Source organism: Oenanthe melanoleuca, chromosome Z (assembly GCF_029582105.1).
Source record: "Oenanthe melanoleuca isolate GR-GAL-2019-014 chromosome Z, OMel1.0, whole genome shotgun sequence".
Lineage (NCBI taxonomy): Eukaryota > Metazoa > Chordata > Aves > Passeriformes > Muscicapidae > Oenanthe > Oenanthe melanoleuca.
The window spans coordinates 26984761-26999328 of record NC_079362.1 but is presented as its reverse complement, the minus strand read 5'-3'; the positions used below and the strand labels follow the sequence as shown (position 1 = coordinate 26999328).

The 14568-nt window shown below is 40.8% G+C and overlaps 1 protein-coding gene across 3 annotated transcripts in view; it reads left to right on the top strand.

The window, feature by feature from the left end:
• Window positions 1-9384: 9384 nt before the first annotated feature.
• PTBP3 (polypyrimidine tract binding protein 3) overlaps window positions 9385-14568 on the top strand; it is a 46235-nt gene continuing 41051 nt past the window's right edge. For 2 of the 3 annotated variants that reach the window (XM_056513931.1, XM_056513929.1), the window contains exons 1-2: window positions 9719-9797; window positions 13124-13215. The gene's annotated coding sequence lies outside the window, so the exon portion shown is untranslated. Of the gene's footprint in view, window positions 9643-9718; window positions 9798-13123; window positions 13216-14568 lie in introns of those variants that run through there. The other variant, XM_056513930.1, reaches the window with a different exon arrangement.

Below are 14568 nucleotides of genomic sequence, written 5' to 3'. Positions count from 1 at the left end.
TTTACAAAATGTTTCAGTTGTCAGGCAGGAAGGAGCAAAAATGAAATCTGCTGGGAGCATGATGGATTGTTTCACTAGCCTGTCTTATCCAGTCAAACACTAGAACAGGCTTCCCAAAGAGGTGGTAGATTCTCCAAGCAAGGCACTTAACAAAATACTTTAACTTTTGGTTAGCCTTGAAGGGGCCAGGCTATTCTATTCTATTCTATTCTATTCTATTCTATTCTATTCTATTCTATTCTATTCTATTCTATTCTATTCTATTCTATTCTATTCTATTCTATTCTATTCTATTCTATTCTATTCTATTCTATTCTATTCCATTCCATTCCATTCCATTCCATTCCATTCCATTCCATTCCATTCCATTCCTATTCCTATTCCTATTCCTATTCCTATTTCTATTTCTATTTCTATTATTTCTATTTCTATTTCTATTTCTATTTCTATTTCTATTTCTATTTCTATTTCTATTTCTATTTCTATTTCTATTCTCTGTTGTTGCTTACCTGTAATAAACTAAAGACTCAGTCCTGTAGGCCAGTTGCTGGGCAAATATGGAGTGTGTGACTAGCCCTGCCCTGAAGAATGTGTCAACCTAAAGAGAAGCAAGAGCTTGGGTACACAAAATAGCAGACCAACAATGCAGTCGTTAATAGAGCTGTTGCAATTCTTACAAATTAAGATTTTGACAGATGTTCACTGCCTTTTGATAGCAGGATCAGAGACACCCAACTTCCCCAAATGAGCATCTTCTCATACCTATGTTCAAGTACAGTCATAGACAAAACTGATTGGTCATTCCATATAACTGTATGAGAAAAATGAGTCATCAAGAAAGAAAAAAAAACAGAGGGGAAAAGCATTCTCCTAAAAGCTGTGCCAAATCTCTATTGCCAGTTCCTATTCCCCACGCTCACTTCATCTCCTGCTGAATTATCACCTTTTCTTTAGTCCTAGGTCAAGTATTTGTAAAACTAATCTGAGCTGGTTGAAGCAATTTTCTTAAATAAAACTAAGGACACCTTTTTCATATTATTTTCTAGTTCAGCCAAAAAGGCAAAATAACTCCATTCTCATGTTCATTTTGCAATTTTCTGTTTCCCCTGACAGTTAGTTAAAAAAGCAGAAGAGAACTATGAATGGAAATATATCTTCACATAGACAGATGTAGCCTTGTAAATCTGCCAGGATTATGGAAGGCCCCCTGAGCAGAAATAACAGGGCTTATCAAAAGATCATTCAAGACAGTTATGAACAATTTGGTATACGAAAGAAAGCCTAGGTTTAAGTCTAGGGTATACACTGTTACCAAGAGCAAGTAGAAGCTCTTCCAATGGAAGAGGCATAAAACAAAGCACAAAATTACCAGATTTGGTCTCCGTCCTTCAGCACTTTTCTAGGCATTGAGAGCATGACCTGATTACAGACACAAACAGACACTATGCTACAGCCTAAAAAGTCATGGCATAAACAGCTTAGTTTAGAAACTACGTATTATTTAGATACACAAGACTGCAAGAAGAAAGATTAATCTTCAGAAATCACCCATATGACAACTGTGGCCTGTTTGTGACTACATATGACCAAAACAACGCGCAAACTTGAGTTCAAACTCTGCAACTCTGTGAATTCTTTGGTACTAATTCCAAAGAGTGGTGGAATAAAATTGTTAACTGTAGTCAAGAAAGACGTACAAGTAACACTGTGCAGTTACAAATCCTTATTTCAGATGTCCAGAAATAAAAGATACAGCTGTTGTTTCCCTGGCTAAAGCTTCTCTGCAGTTATGTGTACGCTGGTACATTTAGCTATTTACAAAGTTCATGTGAGATAATGCTTCTGTATCTGTTTGTGAAACAAAGCTTATAGAGCAAGAAACAATAATTTGCTAAGTATAATGTGGGAATAAACTCTAAAATCACACTGGAGCACCCTAAGTGTGTATACATCTGTCTAATGGCAAAGATATAGAAATAAGAAGTTGTAAACATGATACTCTTTCAAATTAATCAAAGTCTGTAAGGGATAATATGAATACTAAGAAAATAAAAATTGGCAGTTACCTACCAAAAATAGATTCTTTGAATATTTGGAAAGGAAAAAAAAAGGATGCTAGACATGCAAAATAAAGACCTGCTTCAACTGTTAGAGCCATGCACTGATAGGAAATTGAGTCCATTAATGAAACTTACTACCATAAACCCATTTATAACGCTGGAAGAATGTCAACACATTTCTTCAGGGAGAAAAAAAAAGGTGCTGTGTGATAATGATATTCCACTATAACAGTTATAGATGCCTAATTGGCCATCTTGGAAGCTCTGCTGTTTCCCTGACACTTCCAAATATGCTACAAACAAAAAAAAAACCCCAAAAAAACCAAAAAAATACCAATAAAACAAACCAAAGCTTACCACTGGAGGGTATTTCATGCCAAGCTGTAAAAGAAAGGGCACCTGGAGGTGCTAAGAAATTTATTACACAGGTGTTATGTCAAGATGTAGCAGAAAGGCACATGAAGGAGGTAACAAACCTGTTATACCCATGTGGTGCTGTTCACATAATTAAGTAAGTACAAAGGCTTCCTTACAGAACAGATGTGATAATTTCTCCACTATGAAGTACAGCAGTAGTCTCAGTTGAATAAAAAGAGAAAATTCACTGAGTTTTACAGAAGAGAAGCTGTACTAGAAATCCACATCACAAAATGACAAGATGTAAGCACAATAAATTAGTCTGTGCCCTAAAACAGGCAAGATAGATGTTTCTCTTCAGTCAACAACCAAGTCAGCTAAGAAACCCTAACCAAAGGATCTCCAGCAATCACAGTTTCATTACCAAAATTACTACATCCTGAAGATATTCTCATTAGCCACATAAGTACTCTTAAAATACAAAGCAAATAATGCAAACAAGCCATTTCCATCTGGGGAAAAAAATGGAGTGAGAAAAACATGAGACAGAGTGTTTTGATGTTATCCAGAAGGCTTGGGGGTGGAATCTCTTTCAATAGAAGATGCTATCACTACTCTGTGTCCCATGGTGGGGGGGGAGGGCGGGGGGAAGTAGGAATATTTCTTCATTCAAAAGCAATGTCTGCTCTTCCAACAGGCATTCTGCTCAAAGGAACCTCTGACCATTAGTTTTCTCCCAAACAGCCCTCCACCACTAGCAAAGATGAAAACCTTCCTTCTGGTTTCTCCTCATCTTGATATCCCATCTTCTTTCTGCCTTTGAAATAAACAGAGTGAACAGGAAAGACCCAGTACATCTCTGTCAGGGACCTTGATGACAAATAGGCTTTGGTTGCCCTGACAAGCCTCTGCCAGAGTCTCCATCTGGCATCTGACACCATCTGACTGGAGCCTAATTTTAACCTCCTGCCTATGTCTTCAGTTCTGCTTAGCTACATCATAGGTGCACTTGCCCCTACTGTGCCTGAATTATTGTTTGGATTCACCTGCCTTCAGTGCCAGGAGACAGCATTGTGTTGCCAAAGTCACTGCCTGGCTTGCCTCGTGTCTGCTCTCCTGTGCTGGTTTTGCACATTTGACATTTGGCGAGGTGGGAAGAAGCCATCCACGGAAATGATTTTTCTGAGAGGAAAAAGGTTTTTTTCTGAAACCTTCTTGTGGGAAACAGCCTCTTCTTGCTGTTACCTGACCCTCCCACGATGAAAAGACACTTGCCTTCCTAAAAAAGTCCCACTTGTCTTTAGGACTGTAATTTCTGCCTCTGGGAGCCCTCCTTAACAACAGTCCTTAAATGCTTCTCCAGTCTGTCACATCCAGTAACATCTAATAGGTTTGTAAATGGGGGCAGTGAGTACTCAATTCAGCATAATAAAAAAGCAATGAGAAACAGATAGAATATTCCCTGACCATCTCCAAGTATGTATTATGAATTAGACTAAGAACATACCAAAATTTTTGATGCACCCTCAAAACAGCCACCTCATTGGTGATGCATTACATACATATCCAAGATTCATACTGATTGGATACTAAGAAAAGGGCAATGAAAAAGACTAAGAATTAGATCTTTGCTGCCATACTCACTGCATGGACTCCTATTAAATTTTTCTACTTTTTTTTTGTCTCAAGGGCAGAGGGTGTCTCAAAACAGTCAGATACAGCAGGAGGTGTTTGGTACTATATTACCAGCATTATCCTGAGAGTTGAAACATCAAGTACTCCTCTTGCTGTGTGCCTGTGTTTTGTCTCCAGATCCTCTGCTCTGTGATTCAAATGGCTACCTTTGAACTTAAACATGGATTTGGGGCGATATTCTGGGTTTCCTCTGAACCCAGAATTTGGCCAATGCCAAATATTTATTTTAAAAACAAAATGTATTCACCTCACTGGGGATGGGGGGCTGTATATTCCAAATTTTACAGATTCTGTCAGTTCTATGCACTAATACAGATTTTGGAGCATAATTTTACATCCCAAATTTGCTACATTTTGCATCAGTGTTTTCCTTTAAGATCTTGGTAACAATTTAAAATTTTATATCAACAGGCGCAATCAGAATACCTTTCATTTTCTGCCATTCTTAAATATTACACACCATTTCAAGGCTCTTAAAATCCAAACTCTGTCTAAGACTTTTGATGTTCTCACCGGATCTTTTGCCACCTTCTAAAGCATCCAAAGATCTTGCCAGCTCTGGACTAAATTGAACAGGCTATAGTTAACAGGTTAGTTCTGCTGTTTCCAACACTAGTAATTTAGTTAGTACTTTCCATGACACAGACATATATTGCCATTTGCCAATAAATGCTATTTAGGTTTATTGTGATTAGAATGATTTTACAGTGACATCAGGAGATAAAACATGGTCTTGAATGGTAGGTGAGTCCTAAGTAAAAAACCATTTTCCTCATGTGAGGTTGTGACAGACTTTTATAGTGAAAAAGTATAGCTAAATTTAATGGTAACTTAATGCATGACTATAGCAAGAGCACATATATTTTAACACATTCTCACACTTACCAGAACAGAAATTTTCTGAGTTTATCTCAGGAAAGAAAAACAACCACCCTCCATTCCCGTGCCCCCCATAAAAGCAAAAACAAAACCAACCAACCAAACAAACAAAAGAAAAAAAGCCCAAAAAACAAAAACCAACCAAGCAAACAAAAACTCCACTGCTGCTGAACCATGGTCATACAGTGATTTCAGTCTCAACAAAACACAGGTTTCCGATAAATACAACTTTTAGTAGATTAGCAAAACAATTTCTCCCTTTTCTTTGCTGCCAGTAAAATTCTGCTAAAATTTGCATCCAGTTTTCCTCAATGCACCAGGCCCCTTAGTAGAAGACACAGAATGGTAAACCACAATATGCAATTGTCACTTTGAGTGGTTCCCTTAAAGAGCTGGCTTAGTCAGAGAAAGCATCTACTTTCGTTTCTCTCCAAAGCGATCAGCAGAGTCAAAGCTGCTGCCTGTATTTGTGACTCTCAGTGCAGCCAGGAGCTCAGTGGAGCTGCCAAGCCCTCCCAGGGTTTGCCAGCCTGTACAGTGCATGCTAAACCTGAGAGGGGCTGGACCATGGGAGACCCTGGCTGCTCCTTCCAGATGTCTGCTCAGCTACCCTACTGTACTAATCCTTACCAAAAAGATGGAGGAAGTTACTTCTCAAATCCAGTTTGTGGAGTGACTTTGCAGTTTAGTTGTACCAAAACAGATGAGAAGCTGATTAAATTGCAGTGAATTGCAAGGTTTAATCAGGACTGTCATTTCTTAAGCTACAGTCTCTAGTTGAAAGCCTTGTGTTGTCAGGCTGGAGCAAAGCTAAATGACCTAGTCAATGAGTACCCTGCTAAGAAATCTCTTAGGTGTTTTTCCAGGAAACCAAACAAAGAAGTTCCTACTAGAAGTGGTACTGTATAGTATTCTCAGAAATATAATGAATCTGGTTGCATAAACACAACATTTTACAAAGAACTGGAATTTTAGTAGGAGAATCACCTGAAAAAAAACAATGTATCTAATTATTTGGAGTAAATAGGAGCTACATAAAATGGATAATAGGTCCTCATTCAATAGAGAGCAGCTTAGAAGACCTTTTAGCTGCCAAATACTGATTTAGGTCATAAACACTCAAAACCATGGAATTACAATTACAACTCCAAAACCAGAAATTTTTGTTTTGCTTTGTTTTCATAGTGTAAGCAAGTGTTAGCAATATGGACAACAACAATATCAGTATGAGAAAAATACAGTAGGTGTTAGTTTCTTTAAACCTGATAGAATAACATCAAAGACAAGTAATTTTTAGTAAAATATGGTGTTGCTAAAACCAGATAAACATAGTCAGTTTAAAATAGATCAGGTTGACTAATTGCATCTGTCTACTCGTATTTGTATGCTGAGCAGACAAAATATTGTGCACCCAGGCCCTGATGCTATAATTGGATCTGTGCATACAGATCTCTGTTCTTCCTCGACATTCTGTTTAATTAAATTACACTATATACTTCTCTAAAGTAAACAAGACCATCATTCAGTTTATATGTCCGTATAAAAGAGGCAGCTGGAAACAACACATCCATTCAACACTATCACACACACCAAAGTTATAGACAGTACAATTCCATGGACTTCCCCTAAGTTGCAAGAAACAAGAAATTGACATGGTTTAGGAAGAATACAGTTTAAAGTAATGAGAAAAAGAGAAAAAGCAAGAGACATAAAGAATCTGAGAAGCAAGCAGAAAATATTAAATAGAATAAGTGGACCAATTAAAAACAAACGAAACCACAAATGAAAAAAACCTCCAAACCCCAAACAAAAAACCCACTAAAAGTGTGACAGGTGAAGTAGGAATATAACTCTCAAACCCCAAGTTTGCTTTCTAGAACTGTTTTCCCTCCTATCTCTCTCTTTTCCCTTCACTCCTTGCCTCCCAGGAAGGGAATGATCAAAGTTTTCTTCCTTTCTGTTGTTCCCTGCTTGTGTTAGCAAACAGCTCACAGGCCCTATCACAAAGGATTTATTTTCTTTTTCTATTATAACAATCTATCAAAATTTCTATTGGCTTTGTGAAATGCAGTTGAAAGTTAATTTAAAAGCATTCTTCAATGGCAGCAAAGTCTAGATTACTGGCAAAACACACTTCTTTCTATTTTTATAGTGTACAGAGCAATTACAGGAGAACCCTTATAGTATTTTAAAATTACATTGTATATTTAACTTGTAACAAGAAACATGTGTGCTAAGGGATGAAACTGTATGTCATTTTTCACAATCTGACCTCTAAAGAAAAGTTCTTTCAAAGGAGTCCAAAATCCTTAATTTTTAGATTTATACATGTATAAAAATTTAATTACTAACATATATAAAATATATTCCAATACATTGGAAATATTGAATATATTAGTATATTCTCATATGTGTGTATGTATGTTCTCATAGTAGCATATCTAAAATGGATACACCTATATTCTTACTTCCTTTTCTCATAATCATAATAACTGATCCAAACATAACCATTTCTGGGTCCGCTGTTACGTCTAAAATTTATTTTTGAGCCTTATGTTAAGACTAAAATTCATTTTATTCAAACAGCTACTCCCCAAAGTACTTCTTTGATCATGGTGATTTGTCTTGTTCCTGTAGGTTGTGGGGGAACAGAAAAGCAACCTCCTAGACACTCTTGTTTCCTTAGGAGTGAAGTCCATCAGACTCACAGGACACTCAAGGATTGTCCTGTGACTGTCATCCATTTGATTGAGGCTACACTTTTGTTTAATAACACAGCCCAGAAAAGGAGTTATGTCAGGGAAGTCCATCCTACACAGGAGATAACCAGAGGAACACAATTCCTTGGAGTTACATGAAACGAAGCTGTCTCTGTTTGGTATCTCCAGGGCACCTCCTGTCTTCCGGCGCTCAGTTCTAGGGAGCAGGATGTGTAGATGCAGCTCACTTGAACTGCACACAGCCATGAGTATGTCACCAGACCTTGCACGGCATCACCCAGCTTCCTGCTCTACTCTCCAGTCAGGGGACCAGACATCTGTCCACTGTCCCTCCTATGGGCCCCGGAAGCACCAGCTTGAGCTGTTACTTTGTTGTTTAGTTATTGCACCCCGAGAATGTGGATGTCTGAAACTCTATGGGAAACCTGGGGTCAAGATGGTGAGGAAATCTGGTGTGACTGTGTGAGTGGGGAGGTGAAGCTGTAAGAGGCCTTAGTCTCAGCTCAGGTGGTGCAAGAGTGACTGCCAGAGTGGCTCCAGGTCAGGTAGGGAAGTTTCCTTTACATATGGCTTAGCAAATTTACAAAGCCACATGTCCAGCTTTAACAGGGACAGGAGCTGACAACCTTTTAACAGCGCAACAGCCAGTACTGAGGCTGTGTCCCATGGAGAGATGGCACACCCAGCATCCAGCTCAGGACTGGTACCTGAATCTTGTCTGGTGGTGCTGGGTGAGCAGCCGGCTTTCCCCCTCTCCTGGCTGCCCTGGGTGCGCTGTGGGGACCCAGAGGCCGGGAGGACACTGGGGCCCTCAAGGGATTGTGAAATCCCTGACCTGTGGCTGCCTCCTGAACCTTGTAGGGCCAGGGCCAGGGGAGGAGTGGATAGGAAGCTGCCCAGTAGAAAAGGACCCGGGGGTGCTGGTCTACAGATAATGGAACATGAGGCAGCAGTGTGCTCAGCTGACCAAAAATGACAATGTCATCTTGGCTTGTATCAGAAATAGTGTGGCCAAGAGCACCCGGACAGTGACCACCCCTCTGTACTGGGCACTGGTGAGACTGTGCTTCAAGTGCTGCTTTCAGTTCTGAGCAGGAAAGACACTGGGGGTCTGGAGAGAGCCCAGAGAAGGAAAACATCATCGAGGGAAGGTTTGGAGCACAAGTCTGATGAAGAGCAGCTGAGGGAGCTGTCTGGAAGGAGGCTATAGCCAGGTTGGGGCCGGTCCCTTCTTCCAGGCAACCAGGGATACGACAAGAGGGAACGGCCTCACGGTGTGCCAGGGGAGGACATCAGGAGGAATTTTTTCACAGAAGGGGCCATTAAAGTTTGGAATGGGCTGCGCAGGGATGTAGTAGAGTCACCGTCCCTGGAGGTGTTTAACGAAGGACTGGACACAGTGCCACGGTTTAATCGACGCAGTGTTCGGTCACAGGTCGGGCTAGATGACCTCGCAGTCTTTTCCAACTTAAACGATGCTGAGGGACCGCTGCCGCGCTCCCGTACCCGGGGCGGGCGGGCGAGCCCACGGCACAGCCCGACCGCGCCCCACAGCGGCGGGACCGCCGCACTGCGCAGGCGCCGCGCAGGGAGAGCCGGCTGGGGGGCCGGGCCCTCCGTGCGCATGCGCCGCCCTCCGCTCGGGGGCTGCCCCGCCCGCGGGCGCTCCCCGCCCGCCGGGCCGGGCCGCGCACGGGGGTCCCGCTCCGCCGCCGCGCCGGGGCCGCGCTGAGGGGCGGGCGGCCGCTGCTGGCCGCCGGGAGCGCCCTGAGGCTTCCACCTGGTGCCGCCTGGGGCGGGGCGGGGCGGGGCGGTGACCAGCACATCCCGGCTCCTTCTTCCTCGGAGCAGCGGGGTGGAGAGATAAGGGCTGGGGGAGGTCCTCTCCGCCTCCGTCGGAGGGAGCGGAGCGGAGCGGAGCGAGGGGAAAGGTGGGTGTCGGAGAGGGGCCGGGTTTCGGAGGGGCCGGGCTTGGGGTGGGAATATTCCCGAGGGCTGCTCCGCCAGGTACTTGTGGAAGGAGGAAGCCGGCGGCCGTCACCGACCTGGAGCTGAGGGGCCGGGCGCTGCCGCGGGGAACTTTGTGGTACTCGGGGCGTGCGGGTCTCGGAAGCGATTCCGTTCCCTTCCTCTTTCTCTCTTTTTCTCCCAGCGCCGCCGGAGTCGCGTGTTGCCCAGGGCCGTGGCCGGGGTGGGTTTCCCGCCCCGTGGGGGCCGTGGCCCCGCGGCCGGGATGCGCCGGGAAGCGCCGGGAAGCGCCGGGAAGCGCCGCTCCGCGGGGCGGAGGTGGCGGCCGCCGCTCGGGGCCTGCGCTTGCCCGGCTTTTAAACTTTATTACGGAGTTACCCCTATTGAGGTAGCAAAAAAGGTACTTTGGCGCGCGGGTTTCTTAGCGGTGAGTTGCGATGAGTTTTTGGGTGTTTGCGTTTCACGTGGTAGGTGAAGTTTAGTACCCCAGGTCTGGGTCGTGCTTGTCTGTAGCAGAGAAAGCGTGGAGCCTCTGCTCCTTCCCTTGTCGCTGGTGCCTGGTGGAAGTGCATATGTGGAAGCGAACTGATTGACATCTATTCTGCAGGGTTAATCAATAATCAGAATGGTTATTCATGTAATGCATTTTTATAGACGTTACTGAAAGCCTTAACTATGCAGCAGATTGTTACAGGGATGAAGTTGCTACAGGATTGTCGTCCTCAGGAGATAAAAATATTTTTAACAAGTCTGAAGTATTGTGCTCCCATTGCTAGGATAGTGTTATGGTAGCTTACTGTCGTATGTCTTGATAAAGTTTCTCAACTTGAAACTAAGTTATAAACCCAAGTTCATTGTGTGTACTGCCAACTTCCCTCACTGCTTTTTAAGTGAAAATCTAGTTGCTGTTATTTTTCCTTTACCTATACATGTTTCAAAATCCAGAGTCTAGGAAGCATGGCCATGATGGGAAATTCAACTGTCCCAGGGAGCTAACCATGCCTAATGTTTATTTTTTTTCATCATAATGATATGCAGAGGTGAAAATACAAATGTTCACTGAAATCAGCTTCCAACTTCATGCAAAGATGTAGCTATTACATACACTACCTTAAACTTGCATCCTGCATCTCAGTGACATGTAAAATCTTTGCTATTCTTAAAATCTAGGTATTCTGATACAAAAGAAGGCTTCTTTTTCCCCTTGTGATTCAAAAAACTTCCTGATGTCTTTTAACACACTTTGTAGTAGAAACCTTTATAGGGAGACATGTTGACTAGACCAGCCTTTTATAAATGCTGATTAATCAAACAGCAAATAGTTTTAAGAGGTATGTTTTTGAAGAATTTAATTTTAAAAATGTACTGAGGTAATTCTGCTATGTTCAACATTTTTTCACATTTGCTTTAAAACTTCATGTTGCAAAATTTCAAGAGAAAATTAGGGAAGTTCTCACTGGAGTGAGAATCTTTTTTTTTTATTCATTTGTCAAATGTGCTTATGGAGGAACTTGTGATTTTGTTTTTCCTTTGTTCTATTTGAGAATACAGGTCTTTGGTTTTCTTCGTAAGTTGTGGAATTGCTGTCTAATGTAGGTGTATGATTCCTATGCTGTCATACACCTAGTATGATGAGTCTCTTTTGCCAAGTATTTTTAAAAATGTTCATGAAGTTTTTATTATTTTATTCGAGAAAGTAGTGAAAAAGAGTTGTCTGTCAGTTGAAGTACTGTCCTGAAATACTAATGAAGATAACTTAATATTGACATTGTTTCTGCTTTGGTAGAAATGATGCAAGTAAAGTATTCAAAGTTCTTAAACTGTACAAATCTAACATTGCAGAGTAGAACCTCCCTAATAAACTTCTTTTTGAGAGAGTAAAACAAAACTATAGATGCATTAAAGGTGAATCAACTGAGTGTTTTTAAAGAAATTTTTGGAAGTAGAGCCTTTGTGTTTCAGTGAGGATACAGGTGGTTGGTGATAACTGCAAGTTTGAGTATGCTCTGAGATGCTAAGTGCTGCCTGTGACACTTCAGGAATACCAGGGGTGATTTGGGGGTGTTCTTTTTTTGTTAGAAGATGCTAAATACCTTCTGAGAATTAAATGTCATTGGTTGATCACCTAACTTTTAGTCGAAAATGCAGGCTGTTAAGATAGGTGTTGATTAAAACTGCCCTAGTAAACCTAAAGTAAAACAAAACTTTTCATAAGCTGTTTTGTAACTTTTTATTTTTCAAGAGCATTTAATTGTTGGATGAGAATATGTTAAAGTAAACACAGAGAAATAATTTTTATTTTGATTGGAAAACTTCTGTAGAAAGCTGTCAGAATTACAGTTTTATGGCAAAGAAATTGTCTCTTTATTTAAGCTTATTGTGTTAGCAGGAAAATATGACACAAGTTAAACTGGTAAAATTCAAAGAAACCAGACTGGTGTGAACTTTAATTTTTTGTTGGCCATCAAAAGCAGACCAGATATGTACCTAGACCTATGGGTGTTTGTAGTTGAGGTTAGTGGCCTCCTTGTGGGTTAGTAAGAGGGCAGCTCAGGAACAACACTAAACACAGCAGCTACATTTTATTTTCAAATTAAATTCAGTCATTCTGGTACCAGATTAAGTCTTCAGGTTATAAGATTTTGGAATTCTGGAAGCTCAAGCTTTTGAAGAGTCATCAATAACTTCCTTATTATTATCCATAGATTTCTGGGTCAGAAGCCTTTATTTATTTATTTATATTCTATATAGAATTGCACAGTTTACTTTTTCCTGTTGTTTCATAAATACTTGTTTTTAACTCACATGTGCTTGTGGGAAACATGAAGTGTAGCCTAGTATGAATAAAGTTACCTCTCCTTCTGAGCTTGCTCTTCACTCCCCAGTCTTGTTTACTACTACTAGCTGATATAATCAGAAATGGAAATCATCTATCGCAATCAGACACTTGAAAATAGCAAAATATAAATGAATCTCCTAGTTTCCCTAGCAGCTGTCAAGTTACTGTTCATTTGATTTGGTCTGTAGTCAAGAAAATTGATCTGCTTTGTGTACCCTGTCTGGGGAGATAAGCAGTTGATTTGGGTTCTACCACGGAGTATTTGTCAGATTTTCTGTTGAACTAATCTGTGTTAAGTGATAAGCACAAGTATTTGTCAACTGTCTTTTAAAGGGTATCCTGAATAAACAAAATCTTGTGTCAATGCATGAGGATGAGAGTTAGTTATATCATAAAATTATGCCTGCAGCTGCTGTTTCAAGGTACAGTTCTTAATTATTTTGCATTCACTAAGTAAGAGTGCATGTAATTGCACTCTTGCTTTTGGTTTTCCTGCTTTTGACCATTGTATATATTTTGTACTTTTGGTTTCACTTGGTGCTGCATATTTTTAATGAAAGACTATATTTAAGAGACTTTTTTCCCTTTTTCTTTTCTCATTTCAGCATGTGAAAATTGTGCCTATTTCTTCAGGTCTGTGGACGCGAGTTTCACTTTGGTGTTAGAGGCAGCATTTTTGACACACTTTGCAGAGTGGGTAAGTGAAAAAGCATTTTGTCTACTCCTCTTGACACCACTCTTCCCTGCTCTTGCTGTTTCCCTCTTGGCTGAAGTTGTTCAAACTGAGGTCTCCTGCCAAAAGAGCCGCACCATCCTACAATGCATTTCTGCACCTCCCTCATAGTGTAGCAACTATCATATGTGAGCTGCATGGTAAAATAAATTATTCTGGTACCATGCTGCCTTGCAGTTGTTAGTCACTGCAGTGAGAGCTGTGAAAACACAAGCATGAGGAATAGCATGACTGCCTTTGCTCACTGCAGCCACAGATCAGCTTAAACTGTCCAGGAAACCACACCCTGAATTTCTTGTGAAAGCCAATGGAATGAATGCTCGTATGATTCAATAAACCAACCATTATCATTGCAATTAATTTCCTTAATCACTCTGAACTACTAGTAATTTAACTTGTTGCCATTCTTATTCATTAAAAGTCATGGTGTATTGCAATGGCTTTTAAAGTCAAGGGGAAGATAAATCATTCTTTCTGTAGTGAGTAGTAGAAGCAAAGGAATCAGAATTGTGTTTGCATATATACGCTCTCTGAAAGTGTGCATACTTCATACCAGTGCACAGTGTATGATGGGCTCAGTGATCTCTATTAGGATCTTGCCATTTCAATGAAACATTGCTGTTTTCTTGGAAGGTGGATTGCATTAATGATGGGAATAAGGAAGATCCAAAACCAGTTCACATATAGGCAGAAATCAACTCATACCATGTTGTCTGCTTTAGGTGGGACCAGACCATATGGCAAAATTGGGGAATGATAACCCTTTCCTTGTCTGTCGGTTTCATGGTAGCTACAACTGAAGTGGCACATGAGAAAGATGTGACAAAATTCTAGAATATTGCTCAAGCTTTTGATTCAGCTTAGTAGATGATTCCTAGACTGCACTGCTTTGGAAAAGACAATAAGCATTTTTAAAGCAAGAATTCAAAGCACATTTTTGCACATGTCCAGAGTGATAACATACCTCAAGTGCTGCATTTGAATGTGTAAATTATGTTTCAACACTTTGAGATACAGACTCTCTTCTCTTAAAAGTCATTTCCAACCTAAATAATTCTGTAATTCTACATGTCTTCAGGCTTTTAACCATTATGTTTTCTACGCTAAAAACAAATACTGTTCAGCAGTCAGCATGAAATGCATGATGGTGCAGTGATCCCAAATACCACTGAAAGTGAAAAGAATATAGCATCCAAGTATTTTATTGACTTGTAACATTAAGAGGTGATGTAATTTAATTAATAAGTTACATGTAATCCCTCTTGGTATTTTTAGGCCTTCTTTGTCTTCCTGATTGTGCTCAGCTTAATTAGGATT